The sequence below is a fragment of the Dermochelys coriacea genome, chromosome 6 (assembly GCF_009764565.3).
Source record: "Dermochelys coriacea isolate rDerCor1 chromosome 6, rDerCor1.pri.v4, whole genome shotgun sequence".
Lineage (NCBI taxonomy): Eukaryota > Metazoa > Chordata > Testudines > Dermochelyidae > Dermochelys > Dermochelys coriacea.
In genome coordinates this window covers 104,887,369-104,913,325 of record NC_050073.1, presented here as the reverse complement: position 1 = coordinate 104,913,325, position 25,957 = coordinate 104,887,369, and the positions used below count along the sequence as shown (strand labels likewise).

Here is a 25,957-nt window from a genome sequence, read left to right as displayed (position 1 = left end):
CTCCCGGTGACTGGGGGCTGCTCCCTTCCCTATAACTTGAGGGGGGGCTGCTTCTCCCTTCCCGGTGACTGGGGGGGGGCTGCTTCTCCCCTCCCGGTGACTGGGGGCTGCTCCCTTCCCTATAACTGGAGGGGGGGCTGCTCTCCCCTCCCGGTGACTGGGGGCTGCTCCCTTCCCTATAACTGGAGGGGGGGCTGCTTCTCCCCTCCCTGTGACTGGGGGGCTGCTTCTCCCTCCCCTGTAATAGGGGGTGGCTGCTTCTCCCCTCCCGGTGACTGGGGGGCTGCTCCCTTCCCTATAACTGGAGGGGGGGCTGCTTCTCCCCTCCCTGTGACTGGGGGGCTGCTCCCTTCCCTATAACTTGAGGGGGGCTGCTCTCCCCTCCCTGTGACTGGGGGGCTGCTTCTCCCTCCCCTGTAATAGGGGGTGGCTGCTTCTCCCCTCCCGGTGACTGGGGGGCTGCTCCCTTCCCTATAACTGGAGGGGGGGCTGCTCTCCCCTCCCTGTGACTGGGGGGCTGCTTCTCCCTCCCCTGTAATAGGGGGTGGCTGCTTCTCCCCTCCCGGTGACTGGGGGGCTGCTCCCTTCCCTATAACTTGAGGGGGGGCTGCTTCTCCCCTCCCCTGTAATAGGGGGTGGCTGCTTCTCCCCTTCCTGTGACTGGGGTGGCTGCTTCTCCCTTCCCGGTGACTGGGGGGGCTGCTTCTCCCCTCCCTGTGACTGGGGGGCTGCTCCCTTCCCTATAACTTGAGGGGGGGCTGCTTCTCCCCTCCCTGTGACTGGGGGGGGGCTGCTTCTCCCTTCCCGGTGACTGGGGGGGCTGCTCCCTTCCCTATAACTTGAGGGGGGCTGCTTCTCCCCTTCCTGTGACTGGGGAGCTGCTTTTCCCCTCCCCCAGTGACTGGCGAGGGGGGGCTGGTTCAGTTTCTCCCAGTGAGGGTCAGGGGGTTGGTTAGCGGCTCCCTCTCATGGGCGGGGTGAGGGGAGTGATGGGGGGGGGCCGAGGCTCCTCCGGCCCCGCGCGGGGGCGGGGTGGGGGGGGCAGTGGGGCTATTCTCGCTGCCGTGCTGGGGGCAGTGGGGCTGCTTCTCCGCCCGGGGGTGGCAGGCAGGGAGGGAGCGGGCTGCGTCTGTCAGCCCCCCGGCAAGGCAGGGGTAGCCGAGCCGAATCCCCGGAGAAGCCCCTGCCCCAGCCCGGACGAGAAGGGCGATGCCCAGCTCTGCGGTCTCCGCCTGCGGCGCTCCTCGGAGCAGCGAGGCCGAAATACCGGCACGGGGCGAGAGATGCTGCGGCTCAGCTAGGCGTGAAAGCGCTGCCGGGCGGCCGCCGGGACCGGGGGGGGGGGGGGCCGGGGGAAGAGCTGGGGAAGGAGAAAAGGAAAGTGAAAGAGAAGGCGGAGTAGGAGGGAGGATGAATGTGTCTGATGTTGGGCCGAGCAGCAAAGCAGCCATTTCTGGCCACTGGCTCTAGCCCGAACCTCCCACGCTCCTTGCACACGGGCTTTGGCTGCTCTGCCGGGAGGGCCGAGCCGAGCTCCTTTCTGCCACCAGATGGGGAAGCAGCCACCCCTCCCACTCACCACACCACAGAAGGGCCGGGGAGACAGATTTGCTAATGGAAATAAATGACTGAACCGCTCGACCCATCCAAAAGGCAGCGGCCAGGCGTTTTATCATTCGCCGATGTAGAGAGGTTTCAGAGTAGCAGCCGTGCTAGTCTGTATTCGCAAAAAGAAAAGGAGGACTCGTGGCACCTTAGAGACTAACAAATTTATTAGAGCATAAGCTTTCGTGAGCTACAGCTCACTTCATCGGATGCATCCACACAGTCACATCACGGGGTGGGCTGGGGAGGGTGACGAGGTTGGGAAGAGACTACAAAGACTCAATGTAAAGCAATCTCTGGTCCAGGGAGCGAGCTCTGTAACTCATTAAAGGCTGGCTGCAACTCCACTGCAAACTCCTGCTTGGAGGTGCTTGGGATTTTAAAATTTAGCTCCACTCCATTCACAACAAGTAAGAAGAAAAGAGGGGTTTCATCTTTTTCCATTTCTCTGATTTCATTTATATTGTAAGCACGTTGGGGCAGAGGCCTCTGAGAGCTATAAAAATTACCCTTCATACAAGCAAGTGAAAAGCAGAAGAGGTTGTATTGTTAAAAGAAAATGTTCTTAAGCAAAGGGGCAAGGTACAGTAAGAATGAATCTCTTAATTTTGGGATAGAAAATTACACAAGACAAGAAGATTCCAGTAAAGTGACTGAGCAGATGTAGTGGAACAAAACTCTCCCAAGTGAAGTTTCTGATATTAAGGATCACAGATCAGAATATACTTGCTGAGAAGTTGTCCTGCTGAGAAGTTCTGCTATCACTGTTCAGGTTTTAGAACTTAGAAGCCTTGATTTTCAGATTTAAATATCTCAACAATTTAAGTTTTGGGGGTGAATTATGCATATTGTCAACCTAAGTGCACCATATAATATATAGATCATATCAGCATCCATCTTTATATTTATGCTTATCACTATTTTATCTAGATAAGTGGTTCTCAAACTTTTTTTTTGTGGACCACTTGAAAATTGCTGAGGGTCTCAGCAGACCACTTAATGATCTTTCCAAATGTTGTATGTACCATTAGCTAATTATTGTAAGGTACTTTTGGATAAAAGTGCTACATAAAAAAAAAAGTAATAATAATTAACTTTTTTTGTCCTACAAATAAAAGCACACAACTCATATTTTAATATCAGTAGTCTTATCTTTCTAATGCAATGGATGTGCCCTCTCTCACAGGTGCCAACTTTCCTTGGTGCCGGTGGGTGCTCATGTCCCCTACCCCCGGTCCCACCCCAACTCTGCCCTCTCCCTGCCCCTATAGGACCCCTCCCCAAATCCATGCCCCAGCCCCGCCTCTTCCCCGAGTATGCCGTGTTCCCCCTCATCCCCCCTCCCTCCCAGCGCTTGCCACGCCAAACAGTTGTTTCGCGGTGCAAGCACGGGTGGAGGAGAGAAGCAGGATGCTGCGGCACGCTCAGGGGAGGAGGTGGAGGTGGAAGGGGTCTGGGGAGGGGAGCTGCTGGTGGGTGCAGAGCACCTACCAATTTTTCCCCATGGGGGCTCCAGCCCCAGAGCACCCACGGAGTCTGCGCCTATGCCCTCTCTCCCCCGCCACGGCAGCCCATGAGCTGGGGCAGAAGGGGGTCTCTTCCTCTCTCCCCGCCGCGGCAGCCCCTGAGCTGGGACTGGGAAGGAAGGGAGTCCCTCCCTCTGTCTCCCGCCACAGCACTGAGGCTGGGAAGGAGGGCCATCTCTCCCTAGCGGCCACAGTCCTGCAGCTGGGGAAAGTTGCCTCTTTCTCTGGCCACTGCAGCCCTGCATGTCCCAAATTCACTCCACCCCCTCTTCTCACCCCACTGCCTCCTTCCACCTATCCCCTACTCTCCCCAAGGCCACCACCTCACCTTACATGTGCATCTTCTCCAGGGTTCAGGCACCTAATTAGTGGAGCCATGCCTGAGCGGCTCCACTAATTAGGTAGGTGGCCCTTCATTCTGTCATGTGCAGCTGCCCAGGTGCACACCTGAGGGAACTATCTTCAGACCACCTGAATGGACCTCATGGACCACCACAGTTTGAGAACTAAAACTCTGATCTAAATCCCTTCTAGCTTCAGTCCAGCAATTGCTTGCTTGCTATTTTAAATGTGCAGTAATTATTTCTTGCAGAACTAACACAGCTCTCCTGGGCCTTTTCTTTAAGGCATTTATGGTCCATCCAACCATGCCAAAAACACTAGGTTGTTCCTTAGATATATATTAGGGTGGGGGGGGGGGTTAGCACAAGGATACCTGCTACACCATCTAGGCATAGGAAAGTGGAGTTCAGGTTTAATACAAATATTAACTGAGAATTTACATCCTTTTAAAACATCCTTTTCATATTTTTAGTTTATTCTTTCTCTCTCTTTTTGAATAATATGTTTTGGTATGCTAGTTTCCCATTAGCTCCAGACAGATTAAACATAATTACTGTGCTCTCAGCAAGATGTCAATGGAAGTGGAATCTATACCTCATTAAGATGTCAAACAACTTCAATATAAATCTATGAAAACCTCATTATGATGTGTGATTTTGATGCCAAAACAATTTCTGCATAGGCCTGTAGAGATCCCAATACAGTAGGAGTTAAATTAAGAATTGCATTAAAAAGTATTACCTTTGTAGTAAATTATCTATTGTCAGCAAGGTAACCCATAATAAAATCCCAGGGCTCCAGAAGTTTTGATAGTGGGGAGCCAATATCTTTCACAAAATCTGGACAAACAGAGGAAATGACAAAATGGAGCAGCTCAGCTCCAGTTCAGAGATGGGCAATTAAAAGCCATTTAGAAAATTAAATACAAAACTGAGGCAAGGGCAGCCCTATTAAAGGAAGATTAAATATCTAAAACTTTAATGTTGACTAACTGTTAAATTTCCTATAAAGGTAACACCTGAATGAAACCTATCAGTTATCCATGCTGTGCAAATCAGCTGAATGCTGTGACATAAAATAATTTCAGTTAAAGTCCCTAGACACTGTTATGCCATTATATTCTGAGGCCAAAGGTTAGAAATGAAAAACAATATAATAATTTAATTGTAAAAATTTCTAGACTTGTTACAATCTTATTAAACTACACTATAGAACCACAAAATGAAAAAGAACTTATATCCTCACAATGTGCATAATGGAACAATAGATCTGAAAGATTCACTAATGTGTCTGTGAGAGCTCTGGTGGTACAGCTAAACAATGAAAAAATTATTTTTATAATCCATTATTCAGTAAACTGTATACTTAATTGATTTGTACAAATATAAACTAGTGCATTTGAAAATCTGAAACTATATAAATGGGAATGGAGCATTCTGAACAATTCATTAGGGATTGATTTGTTTGTGTTTGTGCATGTTTATTGTTGAAAATGTAAAATTTCTGGGCAACATCTCATCTTTGGAAACACAATTTTATAACTATTTAATTCTTTAAGTATTTCCTGTACTGAGTAATGAAATGCAAATAATTAATTGGTTACTGAGAATGAAAGAGCTTTTGGAAATCCTTCAGAGAATTTTCCAGAGTTATAACTTCAAAGTGTAGTGCGAGTACAGAATTTATTTTGATTTTAGGGCAAAGGAATTTTGCTCTCACTACCCATTTACAATGCAATAATCAAAGAGTACTGTATTGCTGTTTTGCTCCTTTTTCTTTGTTATTGCTAAGCCTTTTGCAATAGCAATGAATATCAAAAGTATTATATATTTCACATTAACACTACCATTTAGCATTTTCACATCAAAAGTACTGTAATTCATATCCATGGAAATCCCACAGAACTGTATGGCATTATAATGTGAGCTTTTGATTAATATATAATTTCAGATCAAAGATAAGGAGTCCCAGTTACAATGTCAAAATGAAGTTAGGTTAGTGAAAGTTATACTATCATTGTACAAAAGCTAAATAACTGAAACCGAACATAAAATCCATTATCATGTTATTTACATTTAACAATAATGTTGAGAGAGAAGTCCATAAACACAAGCACATTCCACATAGTTAACAGAATCAGTTGTAAGGTATGGAGTATTTAACTGCTAGGTGATTGGTTAAAATCTAGTCCAGTTTGGTAGTGACAGAAAGTTTTTAAAAAGAAAAGGAGTACTTGTGGCACCTTAGAGACTAACAGATTTATTTGAGCATAAGCTTTCGAGAGCTACAGCTCACTAACTCACAAAAGCTTATGCTCAAATAAATTTGTTAGTCTCTAAGGTGCCACAAGTACTCCTTTTCTTTTTGCGAATACAGATTAACACGGCTGCTACTCTGAAACCTGTCAGAAAGTTTTTACCATTTGATGGCTATTTGGAGTTGATCTTAGTTCAGTTCAAAGAGCCAGATTCAAAAACCCTTTCTCACACTGAGTAGCACTTTGGTCTGTGAGAAATCCCATTGCCTTAATGAGCCCATTTTCAGAATAAACTGCTACTCAGTGTGAGTAAAGCTATCAGAATCTGCCCCATAGTGAACAAGAGTCTGCATCACAATAAACATTAGCACAACTAAAACTAGTTGGGCCCCGCTTTGGGTAGGTTTAGCCGAGACCAACATTCAGTTTTCCACAAAGACTGAATTGCTTCCTCATCCATAGTGGTGTTTTCTTCAGGTCAGTGTAATGCACTTTTGCAGGGCATCACAAAGAAGCTTGCATTGTGACTGCTCATGCTGCACCTATTCTGTGTATAGTGAGTGGACTATATCCTCCAAGACAGTTAAGTCAGCACCCTTAGCAAGCATTAAATTCACTAATAATTGTTAAAGGATAAAAATTGCAGAATATGACCTTTTTTCCCTGAAGAGGGTTTCTAAGTATTGACCTATTTCCAGGTATTTGTGAGTGGGATTCTGTGACTAGGCCCTATCACAGTCTCAAATAAAGATTTTCTTTTAATTTATCCTGTAAGAAATGAAGAAACAGTGACCACCTAGTCACCTTTCTGCAAACACATCAACTGCTAGAATACTGGTTCACTCTAAATAGCATGATTTCACTATTTCAAGACCAGCAGGGGTCTTTGTGAGTGTCACTACAAAGCTTGCTTCATACATATGGGCAAAGAGGGGATTCAAAGGAAGAAACATGATTATACAAGCACAGTCTGGGTACATTAAAAATACAGTATAACAAATGTGCAATGATACCGTCAAAGGTTTGTATGTTTTATAATTCAAATGTAAGTATGTTGCATTATGCCTGTGTACAACATGTTGTTTTGAGTGGTAATAAAGTATAGTTTTCTGTGTAATTAGTAAATACTATAGAAAAATCAAACCATTCAGAAAAATAGCACTTTGTAAATAGGTTGAATTGTAAACGTATATGGAGTGCTTTGAAGATGAAAAGAATAATACTTTGCATTTTGATAACATATTAAATTAAAACATCTTAGAGTGTTTTACAAGAAATAGTGATTTTAGACTTACGCCACCATTTTGAACTAAGTATTATCCTTATTTTACAGATTTGGAAAATGAGATAGAAAAATCACAGGACTTACCCAACATTACACAAGCAGGCCGGTGGGAGAATCAAAAATAGACTGACTCTTAGTCATGTGCTTTAAACACTAAACAATCCTGCCTATGAATGCTACAGACAGTACCTGTACAATTTATTATTAAATATTTTCAAGTGCAAAGCCAGATTCATAATATTCTCATTACCATAACTACCCTGAAACAAATTAGATACAATGCACTTCAATACCTGTAACAAAGAAAATATATAGCATGTATAGCATTAGATCTACAGATTTGACACCCTGTACTAGTCTGAGGAGATGCAACACACTGCAAATGAACAGGAAAACAACACATTTTTTTCTAATGGGAACAGCAACAGATGCCTTTGAAACATTAATAATATTAGGTGTTGGTGCAAAAATTCTCTCTCAGAACCATAACTCTGTGCCATCTGTGCCAGATCCTATCATCCCATGGCTAAAGACACAGACAATTCAACAAGGATCACATCAAGAAGTTTCCCCTGCAGCACTCCTTCAAGAACACAGTTTTTAGTGAGTCCTGCCTTAGATAGCGTGTGAAACCTCCCAATCCCATGCTTCTTTAGGCTTATGGCAAGGGGAACCCTTGATGCACAGAGGCAAGAACCATATTGCATACCATGGAACTGCCATTTCTTCCCCATGGCAGCAGTCCTCCATTGGCAGGGTTCCACATGGTGGCACATTAACAGAGACCAAGGAGACTTAGAGGCAGTTAATAAAGATCTGAGTTGTAGTAATTCCCTCCCAGACTGAGCTCAGCAGGGGATGGTGCTGCAGAGGGTGGTCTCTCTCCTATCACCCACCCAATTCTTGCAGAGCCCCTTGCACAGTCACTGTGGAGAGTCTTCCACAGATAGAAAAAGAGGGATAGTGCTAAGCAGCTGGCTCCCCATAGACATACCTTCTGCATAGGGAAGGGAAGAGCTATCCAGAGAGGATTCATTTTTTATATCTGAGTTACAACTGTAAATAATTTGATAACAGACAAAATCTATTTATTAGAGATACAATGAGCCATATTAATATCTTATTGCACTTTGAAATCCAGCTAATACACAGATACATTATATTCATTTATAGTTTATGACTTTTGGATTGTACCACTGACGAAAGAGATAATAGAGTGTGATAGTAACAAGATGCAAAGTAGGGGCCTGATCCTGTGGGTCGTTTTTCCTCCTGTCTGTAGTCCCATTAAATATAGTGCAACTTCTGTTATGATTAAGAACTGCTAAAGGTTGCAGAATCTGGTTCATTACTACAGACTTTCATAATGAATTACTGGCAACAATACATGCCAGTGTAAACATAGTACACTCTTGATTTGTGAATAAGTTCCCATTAATATGTTGAACAAAACAAATGCAAGTAGACTGTTATGATCAGCAGGCCATTTCTATATGTTTTTATCTTTATTTTACAAGCACATAAATGTGTAGGGCCAATAAATGTGTTCTGCTCAATTACACTGGTGTAAACCCACTTAACTCAATGGTATTCTTTGGTGTAATTTAGAGAAGAATTTGGAAAGTAATCTTTAAAATGCTTGAATCGGTGGGGCAGGTCAAAGCTGCATATCATTTTTGTATCCATATCTCAGAACATATATACACACTCTAGAATAAATAAACCTAAAATAACAGTAGACATTTAAATAAAGTCACCATAATGTGGCAGTGATGATATACAATAAAAACTCTCAATTTAACACATACTGCACTAATAGTAGACATTTTTCTGTCAGTGTTTAGCATAAGATTTTGATTTGAATGTAACAATTTCCAAGAATGTGGAGATAGAAGAAGCAGAAGACAACAATGAAGAAACAGGGTATCTGAACTGCTTTTTAAGATAGTATGCTCTCTCTTTCTCTTATTCACCCCCACCCCAAACAATGTCAGGATCCATGGACAGGGAAAAGACCTGACCGCTATTTGCTACATTACTCAATCTGCAGAGGGATTATTTTACTTATGCATCTGATATCTACAATCTTCCATCTTCCTATATCACTGTTTAATAATTTTCTCATCAGGATACAATGCAATTAAGGTAAATAGAGCCATCTCAAGAGAACTGCTGCACATTTGGTTAAATTAGCAGTCAGACACATAAATAATACACAACAAAAGTGTATGCAGTAGATTAAACACCACATTAGCTTATTATTATCAACTGTATATAAGAATTATCCAGTATCTTTTATTTCACTTTCTCTACTTTTGTGTAGCATTTAAATTACTAACTTGTATTACTGTAAATTAGGAGCCTAATATATGGCATTTTTTTTTAGTTCCCATGGAACTATAGAAAATGGCATTTGATAGACACATATCATGGCTAATGTCTTATGAGAAGCAAACTGAGAAGAATTACTAGACCTCATTTGATAAATGTGTACATGCTGTGCTTGCCTTTTAATTAAAGATTCATAGAAAAACCTTAATTATGTGACTAAAAAAAGTATAGAAAAATATAATTTACTTGAAGTCTGTACTACAGCCATTACACTTGAAAACTTGCAAATTTTGCCTATGCTAAACTAGTTCAGTATTTTTCCTGCTGGTAACCAATAACACTCTAATATTTTTCTGTCAAATGTTATATAAATATTTATATGTACAAATGGGGGGAAAGAGTGTGGGTCACATTATTATCACATGGATTATTCCTACCTAAAAAGAAAAGGAGTACTTGTGGCACCTTAGAGACTAACAATTTTATTTGAGCATAAGCTTTCGTGAGCTACAGCTCACTTCATCGGATGCATCCGATGAAGTGAGCTCTAGCTCACAAAAGCTTATGCTCAAATAAATTTGTTAGTCTCTAAGGTGCCACAAGTACTCCTTTTCTTTTTGCGAATACAGACTAACACGGCTGCTACTCTGAAACCTATTCCTACCTAGGAAACTAGAAATTCCATGAATTTACACTTATGGAATCTGATCTGGTTTGTCCCATAGGGAGGTGGGGGTTGAAAAGTTGAATCCCCTGGAATAGGCAGAGAGTTCAGCCCACTAAACACACAGATTCCCTTGATATCTGCCAGAGCCCAAGGCCACCTGCACAGAAGCCCTACCTTTTTGCACTGCCTCTGCTACCCCCAGCCCTCTTCTTCCTTCATAACACTATCTCCCCAAAGCCACCTGGGGATGGAAGAAAGCAGATAAATTACCTGCTAACATCCCACCTGGTTGGCTGGAGAAAATGCAACGGGGAGCAATGCTTTCAGATATCAACATTGCCTTAAATTAATTTTAGCAAGTATTATGGATTTCATTTTTGTGGGTAAATATTATTTTGTTTTAAATTAAGCTGTTGTATTTACTTTGGGGCCAAATTTATCCACAGAGTTCCACAGGTTGGCAACAAAGAGCAGACACATTAGAGTCTGCAACCTAATTCACATCAGTTCCATGTAATACAGGCTGTTTAATTTTCTTGGTTTTGTATTTTGTGGCAGAGGTGCCTAGAACTTAGATAGGTGCCTCTTTTTATTTTATTTTTTATATAAACCTAAATAGAATAAAATAATAAATAAATGGCTGGATCCACGCAGGGCCCCATTGGCCTCAACATGGCATTGTGTGGGCATAATGGGTCAGATTGCAGGGCCATACAGTGGTGATATATACTGTCTTTAGGAAAGAATGCAACTGCCCTACCCTTAAAGCTCGTCTGCCACTCATGGTGTGGTATTACTAATCCATCTCAGAGGAGATCACGCACAGCATTCTTTTCTTCAGTGATGGCACTCACGAGAATCATGGACATAGGGGCAATAATGACACTCCCTGAATGAAGCACTGAGAAACTGCTTAGGCTCTGATGCCTGCCTGCCAGCCACTAAAACAAAAACAATTATACATTTGCCTCAGCTAACAAGTAATTTCATTGTTGAGAATATTGCGCAATACAGAATTTTAACTCTTAAACATAAACTAATGTTTCATCATTTGACATTTTGCTACCAAACTATAAGAAAATAAGAAGCAAGACAACATTATGGCAATGGATAATGGAATGGAGGGAATTTGCAAAGGATTTTGTCACTTGTGCAGCCATAATTCAGAAAAAGACTGGATTAAAAAAAGGTTCATCCTCCTTGATGTGCAAGAACCAATCCTCCCCCCCTTCCTATGCCCCAATAAGTAAATAAATAAATAAAGTGGATTGCATTTCAAAAGGTAAGTACTATGGAATGTGTGTCATAAATTAAACAAGAAGATGCAGGCATGAGCCAAAAGAAATAAGAACATAAACCCCCCTGCAGTGTCCACTGGTTGATGAAGGGCTGAAGGTTGCCAAGGGACACTGCATGTCTACAGTACATTCCAGTTTAAGATTTTGCTTTAAGACTCAGCTAGTTTAGTATCCTACTAATACCTACAGCCTTCTTGAATTAATGCTTTTACTCTTATGATTCTTTTTTCCTGTTAAACATCCTGTTTAAATATCAGTTCTTATTAAATAAAATAAACACACTTTGGCTATGAGAATGGCTATTTAAATATATCATAGTATTTTTATAGGGGAGTGAGAAATTTAGGTCCAAATCCTCTTGTCCTACTCCATAAACTCATCCCTGTATGCAAGTTATTCCCATATAAGTGGGAATGGGGCACTTAGCCTGTAAATTCTTGCCATCCTCAGCTGGCAATTGGCAGAGCTCCATTGACTTCAGTTGAGGATCTTACCTCATGTTTTTATGTGCCTGTATATGCTATGAACATTTATGGTACTGTATAAACAAATAATTAAAAATAACACTGGTAGTTATATAATGGTCACCAGTTATATATATTATTTTGAAACGGGCCCTGACCAAAACTCCCCCAAATCTTTCTTTGGCAATGTTTGAAATTTGGATCCAGATTTTTCTGCTTGCACCCATCTAAAATATCATCTCTTCCTTAGTTCTTCAGTGTGTGATTTATTTCAAACAATACAAGATACAAGCAACTATTTTCTTATTCAGCAATCATTTCAGCAGAAAAACAAAAGATATCTATGTAGGTGTAAATCAATTTCTCACACTTGATTAATAACAATAAATCCTTTTCAAACAAGTAAATGGTATCACTTTCCCTCACCTCCAATTTACCTCCCAGAAAGGGTATCTAAGCTGGCATCTACCATAAGACTGTATTAAATGACATTCTCACAGTCCTGTTGTTTTAAATTACACTTGGCTGCCATCCAAGGATAATGAATAAATAAAGCTTTATGCTGGAAAAGAATAAATATGAGTCACAATTTATAATTGTCATAATGTGTGACCTTGTAGAAAATTATACAATTAGACAGACAAGAAGCAGAGCAAGCATATCTGTTTCCGTTCAGGTTGGCTGAGCAAATCAGGGATACTTGAATCTTACTGAAAATTGCTGTTTCCCTCTCTGGACCAAATTCTGCCCTGACTTCCACCCCATTGGTGCAACCCAATCATTGGCAGGTGTTGACACAAATTAGCCTTCTATGTTTTCCTCCTTTGGTTTGTCAAAAGTTGTTTCTTTTATCTTTCATATGCCTATGATTATTTCTTTCTGTAACTGGCTTGAGTCCATCAAGTCATTTAACTTGGATTACCAACAAAACAATTCGCAGTCACTACTGAGCTGGGCTGAATTAAACCAGTAAGATAAAGGTAAAAAGAACCATCCAGTGCACCATTCTTGTAATATTAATGGGCCTAATCTTGCCCCCATTTAAGACAATAACAAAACCTTCACTGACATCAATAGCAGTGTGACTGATTTTTAAAAGAAAGCAATGTAGATAAGGGAAATAAACAATTACATTCTAATATTAAAGAATGTAAAGAAAGGTTAAAGATAATCTAGGCATGGCCCAATATCTAAACAAATACTTTGCCTCAGTCTTTAATAAGGCTAAAGAGGATCTTAGGGATAATGGTAGCATGACAAATGGGAATGAGGATATGGAGGTAGATATTACCATATCTGAGGTAGAAGCGAAACTGAAACAGCTTAATGGGACTAAGTCGGGGGGCCCAGATAATCTTCATCCAAGAATATTAAAGGAATTGGCACCTGAATTTGCAAGCCCATTAGCAAGAATTTTTAATGAATCTGTAAACTCAGGAATAGTACCGAATGATTGGAGAATTGCTAATATAGTTCCTATTTTTAAGAAAGGAAAAAAAAAGTGATCCGGGTAACTACAGACCAGTTAGTTTGCCATCTGTAGTATGCAAGGACCTGGAAAAAATTTTGAAGGAGAAATTAGTTAAAGACATTGAAGTCAATGGTAAATGGGACAAAATACAACATGGTTTTACAAAAGGTAGATCGTGCCAAACCAACCTAATCTCCTTTTTTGAAAAAGTAACAGATTTTTTAGATAAAGGAAATGCAGTGGATCTAATTTACCTAGATTTCAGTAAGGCATTTGATACCGTGGCACATGGGGAATTATTAGTTAAATTGGAGAAGATGGGGATCAATATGAACATCAAAAGGTGGATAAGGAATTGGTTAAAGGGGAGACTGCAACGAGTCCTACTGAAAGGCGAACTGTCAGGCTGGAGGGAGGTTACCAGTGGAGTTCCTCAGGGATCGGTTTTGGGACCAATCTTATTTAATCTTTTTATCACTGACCTTGGCACAAAAAGTGGGAGTGTGCTAATAAAGTTTGCAGATGATACAAAGCTGGGAGGTATTGCCAATTCGGAGAAGGTTCGGGATATTATACAGGAGGATCTGGATGACCTTGTAAACTGGAGTAATAGTAATAGGATGAAATTTAATAGTGAGAAGTGTAAGGTTATACATTTAGGGATTAATAACAAGAATTTTAGTTATAAGCTGGGGACGCATCAATTAGAAGTAACGGAAGAGGAGAAGGACTTTGGAGTATTGGTTGATCATAGGATGACTACGAGCTGCCAATGTGATATGGCTGTGAAAAAAGCTAATGCGGTTTTGGGATGCATCAGGAGAGGCATTTCCAGTAGGGATAAGGAGGTTTTAGTACCATTATACAAGGCACTGGTGAGACCTCACCTAGAATACTGTGTGCACTTCTGGTCTCCCATGTTTAAAAAGGATGAATTCAAACTGGAACAAGTACAGAGAAGGGCTACTAGGATGATCCGAGGAATGGAAAACTTGTCTTATGAAAGGAGACTTAAAGAGCTTGGCTTGTTTAGCCTAACTAAAAGAAGGTTGAGGGGAGATATGATTGCTCTCTATAAATATATCAGAGGGATAAATACAGGAGAGGGAGAGGAATTATTTAAGCTCAGCACCAATGTGGACACAAGAACAAATGGGTATAAACTGGCCACCAGGAAGTTTAGACTTGAAATCAGACGAAGGTTTTTAACCATCAGAGGAGTGAAGTTTTGGAATAGCCTTCCAAGGGAAGCAGTGGGGGCAAAAGATCTATCTGGTTTTAAGATTCTACTTGATAAGTTTATGGAGGAGATGGTATGATGGGATAATGGGATTTTGATAAGTAATTGATCTTTAAATATTCCGGGTAAATAGGCCAAATCCCCTGAGATGGGATATTAGATGGATGGGATCTGAGTTACCCAGGAAAGAATTTTCTGTAGTATCTGGCTGGTGAATCTTGCCCATATGCTCAGGGTTTAGCTGATTGCCATACTTGGGGTCGGGAAGGAATTTTCCTCCAGGGCAGATTGGAGAGGCCCTGGAGGTTTTTCGCCTTCCTCTGTAGCATGGAACATGGTTGACTTGAGGGAGGCTTCTCTGCTCCTTGAAGTCTTTAAACCATGATTTAAGGACTTCAATAGCTCAGACATGGGTGAGGTTTTTCATAGGAGTGGGTGGGTGAGATTCTGTGGCCTGCGCTGTGCAGGAGGTCGGACTAGATGATCAGAATGGTCCCTTCTGACCTTAGTATCTATGAATCTATGAATATACAACACTTAAGGCCACCCTTTTCTACCTAAACATTTGTATATTATAACTTTTTAGTGGTCCAATGGAAGGGATGATTTTACTAATCAGGAAACTGGTACTGGGGGGGGAGAGAGAGCCTTTCTTCTCTTGGTCTTGCTTTGTATCAGTAGGAAGCAAAAGCAGTTTTTAGTGGCCTTTGCAAAATGATCTACTGCCCCTTATCTAGTTACTAGTAGATAGGAAGAAAAAAATACACAGAGAGGGGACACCACATAGCTAAATCCACCATTACAAATGGTAATAACTGGGAACCTGAGGGCTGAATGGGCATGGTGACTGAACTACCCTCAGAACTGGTTGCTCCAAAACAGGGTTTAATCACAATGGTGGATAATGCAAGAAAGATTTTTTGCGCAATGTTGTTTCTTTTCTGGTCCTGATCCCATAACATTCACACAGGCAAAACTCATGGAGTCAAAACTGAATGGGAGCCTTGCATGCTCAAGGTGTGCAGGCTACCTCTCTGTTACCAGTTCAAACATGTTCTAATTTCTACTCATCAGTATACTTATGTAAAAAGTGCAAATACTGGGCCAGAGCCTCATTTTGTATAAACCAGCAAGCTCCGCTGAAGTCAACGGATCTACAGCAACTTAAACCAGCTGAGAACTGGGCCCACTCTTACTATATTTATTTCTTGAAGAAAGCATGACAGTTTCTCTGCCTGATTCTCTTCTCACACTGGATTTTAGAGCTGGTCAAAATCTGAGTGGGAGGGGTTCTCCACAATTATATTTTGCTTTGAAAGGATATGCTTATTGCTTACCAGACAAATATAAATCTTGGGAAACAACAGCGCTCCTTAATTGTAACACTTACGATGTTTTCCCTATTAGCAGTATATTTAAAAATTATTTTTAATTGAAATCAAACTGTATTTGGCTTCATATCACAAAGTGCCACTGCACATGGAAGTAGAATGTTCCTGTATATTTGTATCGTCTGGTCATACAAAAGCAGTACTTTCTATGTTACATAAAGGGATTTCTCTGAAGGAGACTCTGTGTACAGAAAACAGCATTACATAGAAACTTTCTTCTCTTATACCCCAGAAATTAGTGATACTTTATTCCAATTGCGATATCAAGCTACAATCCCATAATAATTGCACTAAAATAATTATTAACCTTTAAGGCTATAATGAAATGTCCACTTTATGAACTGGTACTCTGTAGTCAAAGCAAAATCAAGTTTGGGTAAGAGCTCTTTGGATTACACCTACCTAAGGTTTAAATTTAACCTCACAAAACTTAGATATCTTTGGAGTACTCATGGACCTAAGTCAGAAAGTTCAAATCTAATTCTTTTATCAAGTTAAGGCTGTTTGGACCGACAGTTCTAGTTCAACACATTGTAGTGATGGGACAGCTATCCATGTACAACATAGAGGGGTGTTCAGATTCAGAGATTTGGTCCATCTCTAATTTTTAGGAATGCAGCTGAAACAAAAACAAACCCAAGCAAACACTGTATTCATTAAAATGGCATTTTAAACTTTCCAATCCATACTAGGTGTCCTTCTGTCAATCTTCAGTCATAGAGTCACTGATCAGAGCTGCTCAGTGAGATGGGAGGAAGGCATTTGGGAGTGTTTAGTGGCTTTTTAGCTCTTACAGCTAGATGGCAATTTTTTTCTGCATGGGGAGACAGAAACAGTTCTGGTGGATGAAATAATGGGCTATGTGGTTCATACTGATTGTTCTTTGTAACACAGATAAAAGCTGAGGTCCAGTCAGATAGGCAATTTGGGTTCAGTAAAAACCTGTTGTTACTCAGCTGTGCCTTCTTCACAAGCAGTCACTATGGTAATGGGAAAATATTGTGAGCTTAGGAATTATGGGAAAATGACTCAGAGAGTGTAGAAAAAGGATCATTGAAAAGCTTAACTCCCAGGGGATACATAATACTCTTTTTAAAATAAATATGCACAAGTAGTGGATAATATTAGGCATTACAGAGCCTGTTACTACTCTGCACCAATGTGGTTATTGGTAGAGAAAGTGGCTACATAACCTGATTTAGGGCTGCATACTCCCACTCTCTTATGCTGTCAGAGAGAAACAGAGGCCAGCAGTGGATTCACAGTATGCTCCTCCTCAAGCCTGAATAGCATCCCCCTTCAGGATAATTGTATGATTGGGACTGCATAAATCAGGAGGGAACATGTTTAGGCAGACAGGATTGGAGGTGGGGTCCAGCCACTCTATCCCTAAGTGCCCCTCCAAATCGCCAGGCTGCTAATTTTGCTTGTGAAGCCTCAGAAGCTCGTGAGAGGAAGTAGCATATGTTAACTCTCACTTCTCACTGACTCCTTTTCCATGGAACTGGAATATGGCCCAGGTGCAGGGATGGTGGCCAAAGGCAGCACAATCCTTTTGGAGCCATACGACCAGACGGACCCACTGCACAGGAACATATAAACAAGGACTGCCACACTGGCTCACACCAGTAGTCCAGCTAGCGCAATATTCTAGGGCCTTTAGGTGCTTCAGAGGAAGATGCAAGAAACCCCAAAATAGACAATTATGGAATAACCTGCCCACAGATGAATTTTCTCTCCAGTTCTGTTGATTCATAATTGGCTTAATCCCTGGAAGCATGAAAAATTATATTCCTTATTTTAAGAAAAAGTATCCTATCTATTGTAACTATTGATGTTCTTTTTATCCATATAAATATCTAATCTTTTTCTGAATCATGCTAGCTTCTGGCTTCAGCAATATTCTGTAATTGTGAGTTCCACAGGTAATTTATGTGTTATGTGAAAGAATATTTTTTATGAATTTTGAATATTCCACCTTCCACTGTTAATCAATATCCTCTTGTTATTGTATTCTGAGAATAGATGTGCCCAAGCTATCTATGCTGTACAGTACCATTCATTATTTTCAATACCTCAGTTATGTCTCCCTTTTAATTTAAACTGTTCCAATCTTTCCCTTCTGGAAGAAGTCCATGCTGGAAAAGGAGCTTCTTTTTCTGTGGATCCTTTGGATATGTGGAGTTTGGAACCTATCCCCCATTCTTCTTCTCTAGCTTGCAAGCCCCTCCTTCTTCTTCATCAGAAATTCAGTGAGCTGGACCCTGGAGAGTATCCTGGACTCTCTGATCCCATTCCCATGGGTTATACTGTGAGAGGGTACAACAAAGCCCTCAGGATTAAACATTATTATACCATATTCTTTTACTTTAAAAATACTGGCCAGCAGTATAGTCACTCAGCAACATGAAACTGTGTAGCACTGCTGGTTTCATTAAGCTTTAAAAATGTTTTTCCTGGCCAATGCAAATAAATAATTGATAATGATTTTGGTGTAAGATGTCCATTAGAATTTCAGTAATTAATTTTTATTATCTATTTATTCCATACCTGGAATGATGAAGGAACAATCAGTACAAACTATCAAATATAATACTTGTTGGAGAAAATATCTATACGTACATAGCAGTTTATAATTTTTTCAAAGAAGCGGTATCAAACAACTGAATAAGTGTCAAAAAGCTTATAATTGTTTATTTACACAACACTCTGCATCTTCTTTTCTGTACAGATAAATACAGGTTATTTGGTACAGTTTTACCTGAGAATCAATTGTAAAAATCAAATGTACTTTTCATCAATTTTGCTGTTGAATTACTTGTTTACTATGTCAATATGGGTAATAGCTAATTTCACTGCAAACAGTGTCAACATATTTTTTCACATATTATCCCTGCAGAGTCACAATTTTAATTGATTGATGGCACTACCAGAACCTTTTCCTTCAAATATGAAAGCCTCTTTGTACGGGCAGTTACCACTATTTCATGAAAGGTGCATTTAGTGCAGGTATGTATCAGTGAACAGCAGAGAAAAAGAGAGGGCTCTAGAGAACTTCTACTCTGAAGTTACTACAGAGAATTCTTTCCTGGGTATCTGGTTGGTGAATCTTGCCCACATGCTCAGGGTTCAGCTGATTGCCATATTCGGGGTCAGGAAGGAATTTTCCTCGAGGGCAGATTGGAAGAGGCCCTGGGGTTTTTTTGCCTTCCTCTGTAGCCTGGGGCGCGGGTCACTTGCTGGAGGATTCTCTGCACCTTGAAGTCTTTAAACCATGATTTGAGGACTTCAATAGCTCAGACATAAGTGAGAGGTTTATTGCAGGAGTGGGTGGGTGAGATTCTGTGGCCTGCATTATGCAGGAGGTCAGACCAGATGATCATAATGGTCCCTTCTGAACTTAATATCTATGAGTCTATGAGAATGCTATAAACAAGAGTAAAGAAATAGGGATAATTCCTGTAACCCTAACGGAGGAAAAACTCTCACTATTTTTCACTGAGGGATGGCTTTATGAATCTGGCCTGATGGAGCAGAAATTAAAAGGGACAAATTCTCCATAGTATCATAGAAAGGTAGAGCTGGAAGGGACCTTGAAAGGTCATCAAGTCCAGCCCCCCATGCTGAGGCAGGACCGAGTATAACTAGGTCATCCCTGACAGGCGTTTGTCTAACCTGAGGACTTTAATGAGCATATCTTTTTCAAGTCCAGAGGTGAAACTCTGGCCTCATTAAAGTCAGTGGCAAAACTCCCATTGATTTCACCTGATATGAGTACCACACATGCATCCAGGAATAAAACTTTGGCCCACAAGTGTCACTATGAAGCAAGGAACACATGTAAACTGAAAATAATAATTGAAAATAAAACTTTGCATTTCTAAAGCTTCTTTCATCTGTGGAGATCAAAGCATTTTAACACTGTTAATTAATACATTAAAACTCACTTCATCCCTATGAACTAGGCATTATTAATAGAATCATAGGACTGGAAGGGACCTTGGGAGGTCTTCTAGTCCAGTACCCTGTACTAATGGCAGGACTAAATATTATCTAGACCATCCCTGATAGATGGAGATTCCACAACCTCCCTAGGCAATTTATTCCAATGCTTAACTTCCTGACAGTTGGGAAGTTTTTCCTAATGTCCAACGTAAACCGCCCTTCCTGCAATTATCCTCATTTTACAGAAGGATGGGTAAACCAAGGCACAGGAAGTTAAGTGATTTGCCACAGGTCACACAGTAAGTGATCAGAATCATGGAGACAAATTAATCTCTGGTGTATGATCCACAGAGTTTAATGGTGTTCTCCCAGAGTTGAATTTGGCCCATAGAATCTAGAGATAGAAAAAACCACTAACATCCTGTAGTTAATCTCCTGGCAGATACAGAATCATTTCCTGAGCAGTGCTGGAGAAGCAGATGGTGTAGGCCGGAGAGGGCCCAATGGATTCATGAAAATAGGAATGAACTGGCGAAACCCTCAGGAGAGGAGCCTACAGAGGCCTAAGTGAATACTATAGCCAGGAGGCAGCAATAGCAGCTATGAATCAGCTTCACGGGGACTCCAGGCCCTGAAATAGGTCTCCTATAGTCTTGTAATACTTTAGTTTAATTTCAGTTGTTGGATTTAGTTCATGTACGCTGGGTGGTGTTGGTGGTCTGTGAAATACAGGAGGTCAGTCAGCAGTTCTCAAACTTCATTGCAGCACAACCCCCTTCTGCCAACAAAAATTACTACATGACCCTAGCTGGGGGTGGGCCAGAGCCCAACCCTGCCACCCCAGGCTGAACCTCTTGTGTTTCAGCTTCAGCCCTGGATGGCAGGGCTCAGGCTTCGGCTACAGCTCAGCCCCAGGTCCCAGCAAGTCTAACGCTGGCCCTGACGACCCCATTAAAATGGGGTTGTGACTCACTTTGGGGTCCTGACCCACAGTTTGAGAACTGCTGGGCTAGGTGATTTGGTGGTTCCTTCTAGCCTTTAACTCTGACTCTAATTCCAGTCCATACAGATAACTCCTGTGCAAACCCCATTTTCTTTATACAGGGGTCAGGATTTAGCCCTAAGAAATATAGGCTGACCTGTAGTATTAATTCATGTCACTGTAGCTTATATTTATTTGCTTATTTATTTATTTTGCAGCAGGATATGTGTGGAGGATGAAGGCTCAGCACAGATTTCGGTCCTTAGCTGAATTTGTTTGGTTTTGTGTTTTTTACGTTGGGACTTTAATGGAACTAAAATGCATTATCTGGAGTAGAACATATTTATTATGGTTACAGGAATTCTAAAAACTTAAGAAAATAGGAGATTAATATACTATTAAAGAAAAAATAGTCTTGGAGGGATGTGCACATGTTAAATCTCTCATGGTCAATCTGACAGCCACCTCCTTAGAAATACCTACTCATCCTGGCAATTTGTATCTACTGCAAATAAGATATCTATATGCACTGAATTACAATCTCTAGGTCCTCTCCAAAGGTTCATTAATAATACTTACATTTGTATAAATGATATTCTCTGAAATTCACAACAATAGTATTTCTATATTCGTTTGTTTGGGACAAAATAAAAATAATTTTCCACCTTAAGTAAGGAAGGTGCTCACATATCTTGCAAAAAAACTAAAACTGACCAACAATATTAGAATGAACCATTCCCCATTTGACTCAGAAATTATTTTAAAGATGAATTAAAGTAACCTAGACAAAAATACAAAAAGGGTAACAATCAGATAGAACAGCAATGCCGGGGGCAGTTCAGGTGAATTCTTATGAAGCAGAAACTAATTGAAACAAACAAAAGCAAAGCAGTTTTGGATGGATTTATGGAAAACTAATATCTGTAACACTGGCAAGCCCTAACATTAGGACACTGAACTGAAGACAGTGAACTTGGTGCCAGAAGTTGTGCATTACCTAATAGGCCTGATCAAAATGTTCCATTATGATTCTGAAAGCAAAAACTGGCAACAGAGAGATCTTTAAAAACCTACTGCACAGAGGACCTCATTCCAAAAATAACAACATCTATCGGATATTTCTAGGTTATTAGGAAAATATTCTAACAGGACCAGGTATCTTCTAGTCAACAGGAGTTGTGCTTGACTAAGAGCTGTAGCATGGGGCTTTAAAATAAATCTGCTGAACTAAAACCTTCTCCCTTTGTGGTTTAGTTCCTGTGTATTTTAAAGCCTCCCTCTCCTCCTTTGATATTCCTCAGGAGTTCAGATCAGATAGCATGCTCAAGCTGATGGTCTGTAAGGTCCCAATCATGACATCAGATGTGCTGGTATTGACCTTTACATTGGCAGGGAGTCCCACTGAAGCCAATGGGATACCATGCTGGCATGGAAGTCTAAAGAGGCACCCTTGCAGGATCAAGACCTCTATGCTTTGGGGCACATAGCAAAGCATTTTCAATGGGGTGTGCATCAGTCTGGGATTCATTTCCCATCTTGGCCTGATATGGTTACATCTGATGCTCTTCAGGGCACACTGCAAGGTCAATCTGTTGATTGAGACACTAAGATAGGCACATATAAAAGCCTGCATTAATTACAATGGAAAATAGAATTCTAATAGGGTGAGTTGAGTAAAGATAGTCTCCCTTTTTGTGGGAGCAGTGTGCTTTAGTGTCACTGTTTATTACTACTGACTGTTCACACATCTAGGATTTTATATTATACATCCAAAAATTAATGAGCAGAATATTATGGAATGATTTTTACATGATGTTTTCTCAGATATTGGAATACTGTTTTTTTTTAAATACTTCAGATTGGACCAAATCCTTCAGTCCTTTCTTGGGCAATGAAGCTCAAGAAAGAAATGTCCAGTTAGTCCCATACTATGTAAAGAGATTTCCCCCCATAAAGAAATGTAAATAGTATTTGAACAATTTTTCATAAAAATAAAAATAAGAACATATCTTTAACATAAAGAAAAGGAGTACTTGTGGCACCTTAGAGACTGACAAATTTATTTGAGCATAAGCTTTCGGGAGCTACAGCTCACTTCATTGGATGCATCCGATGAAGTGAGCTGTAGCTCACGAAAGCTTATGGTCAAATAAATGTGTTAGTCTCTAAGGTGCCACAAGTACTCCTTTTCTTTTTGCGAATACAGACTAACACAGCTGCTACTCTGAAACATATCTTTAACATAGACATCTTTCATTGACAAGAGCACACAACACAGCATATGCTGAGAAAATCCCCCCAAACCGTTACAAGATTGGGACAATCTTTGTTAGCAAAATGTAAAACACTCTGTAAGTTCTGATCTTTTCTGGCAATCTTTTTCTGTGAATTAATTGGAGGAGGTATCTATCTATCTATGTCCATTTTTGATCATTTGATGCTATATTAAACATTGCAAAATTTAGGCAAAATACAGTTCTGATGTAGTTTGCATACAGCAGATTTCATTTTAGCCAGCCCAGCTGATCAAGTACTGGTTTTGTATTTCAGACAAAATTGTTAAGCTTTATCTTTAGAGATCTGGGAAAATGGGTGGCCATCGTGTTATGAGGCACCCATCCTTTTCTAGTGTTCCATTATGCCTGCATCACAATATTCCAGGCACAGGGCTACCAATTAATGTAAACCAATTCAGGCTTACAGCTCTGTTGTAATCAAGGGTAGTGCTTCTGTACAGGTAGTTTATCTCATCCTTTGCAATTAGTGTTTGTTGTGGAAACAACATAGCAACCAATTTTCTAGGTGAGAAAGTATAGTGTCTGAAAAATTATCTATGTGCTGAATTAAAATATATTGGAAATCAAATCATTTCAAGAGAAAAAAACCATTCAGTGCTATAACATTGACAGCTAAGTGCTTCAAGGAACAGCACATTAAAAATACACTGATAGATTCAAATGAAATCACTTCTTATAAGCTGTCCCCCCCCCATTTACTACACTGTCTGTATTTCACATTTCTCTGGTGTTGTCCTACTTCTTAAAACACTTCAGTGTGTCATAAATAATCTATGAGACAAGATACTATGCATATGCATAATAATCATTGCTTTACAAGTCCATTTGCAGTAATGCAGAAAGATATCGAAGGCTTACATTAAAAACTGTAGGAGTGAAAATTACTGCTAGATGATGTGGCACAGAACTGGGCATTGAGTTAGTCTTGTAAACACTGTAATAGGCTAGTTGTCTGCTAAGAATCTACTTACAATTATGGCTGCTTATTTTATTAACAGTTAGCTATGGCCATATGTTTTAAGACCAGAGTTAATGACAACCTTCTGGAATTCATGCATTTATGGAAAAATCCCTTTATATTCTAGTTTTGGACACACAATGTTATTCAAAGACTTCCCAGCCTCTTTGTTCCAGTATAAAAACAGAAAAATGTAGACCGGTTATTCACTGATTTATGTTTACATTTTAGTATTATATATGAGTTTTGGACTCATAGATTCATAGATACTAAGGTCAGAAGGGACCATTCTGATCATCTAGTCCGACCTCCTGCACAGCGCAGGCCACAGAATCTCACCCACCCACTCCTATGAAAAACCTCACCCATGTCTGAGCTATTGAAGTCCTTAAATCATGGTTCAAGAGACTTCAAGGAGCAGAGAAGCCTCCTCAAGTCAACCATGCCCCATGCTACAGAGGTAAGGCTGAAAAACACTCCAGGGCCTCTCCAATCTGCCCCGAGGAAAATTCCTTCCCGACCCCAAATATGCAATCAGCTAAACCCTGAGCATATGGGCAAGATCACCAGCCAGATACCCAGGAAAGAATTTCTATAGTAACTCAGATCCCTCCATCTAATATCCCATCTCAGGGGATTTGCCTATTTACCCTGAATATTAAAGATCAATTACTTACCAAAATCCCATTTCCCATCATACCATCTCCTCCATAACCTTATCGAGTAGAATCTTAAAGCCAGATAGATCTTTGCCCCCACTGCTCCCTTGGAAGGTTATTCCAAAACTTCACTCCTCTGATGGTTAAAAACCTTCGTCTGATTTCAAGTCTAAACTTCCTGGTGGCCAGTTTATACCCATTTGTTCTTGTGTCCACATTGGTGCTGAGCTTAAATAATTCCTCTCCCTCTCCTGTATTTATCCTTCTGATATATTTATAGAGAGCAATCATATCTCCCCTCAACCTTCTTGTAGTTAGGCTAAACAAGCCAAGCTCCTTAAGTCTCCTTTCATAAGACAAGTTTTCCATTCCTCGGATCATCCTAGTAGCCCTTCTCTGTACCTGCTCCAGTTTGAATTCATCCTTTTTAAACATGGGAGACCAGAACTGCACACAGTATTCTAGGTGAGGTCTCACCAGTGCCTTGTATAACGGTACTAAAACCTCCTTATCCCTACTGGAAATGCCTCTCCTGATGCATCCCAAAACCGCATTAGCTTTTTTCACAGCCATATCACATTGGCAGCTCATAGTCATCCTATGATCAACCAATACTCCAAGGTCCTTCTCCTCTTCCGTTACTTCTAATTGATGCGTCCCCAATTTATAACTAAAATTCTTGTTATTAATCCCTAAATGCATAACCTTACACTTCTCACTATTAAATTTCATCCTATTACTATTACTCTAGTTTACAAGGTCATCCAGATCCTCCTGTATAATATCCCGATCCTTCTCCGAATTGGCAATACCTCCCAGCTTTGTATCATCTGCAAACTTTATTAGCACACTCCCACTTTTTGTGCCAAGGTCAGTGATAAAAAGATTAAATAAGATTGGTCCCAAAACCGATCCCTGAGGAACTCCACTGGTAACCTCCCTCCAACCTGACAGTTCGCCTTTCAGTAGGACCCGTTGCAGTCTCCCCTTTAACCAATTCCTTATCCACCTTTTGATGTTCATATTGATCCCCATCTTCTCCAATTTAACTAATAATTCCCCATGTGCCACGGTATCAAATGCCTTACTGAAATCTAGGTAAATTAGATCCACTGCATTTCCTTTATCTAAAAAATCTGTTACTTTTTCAAAAAAGGAGATTAGGTTGGTTTGGCACGATCTACCTTTTGTAAAACCATGTTGTATTTTGTCCCATTTACCATTGACTTCAATGTCCTT

At 40.6% G+C, this 25,957-nt stretch overlaps 1 protein-coding gene across 2 annotated transcripts in view; it reads right to left on the bottom strand.

Annotated features, from left to right (window-relative positions):
* Positions 1-25,957, bottom strand: part of EML1 (EMAP like 1) — a 210,760-nt gene that overhangs the window by 146,595 nt on the left and 38,208 nt on the right. The window lies entirely within an intron of this gene.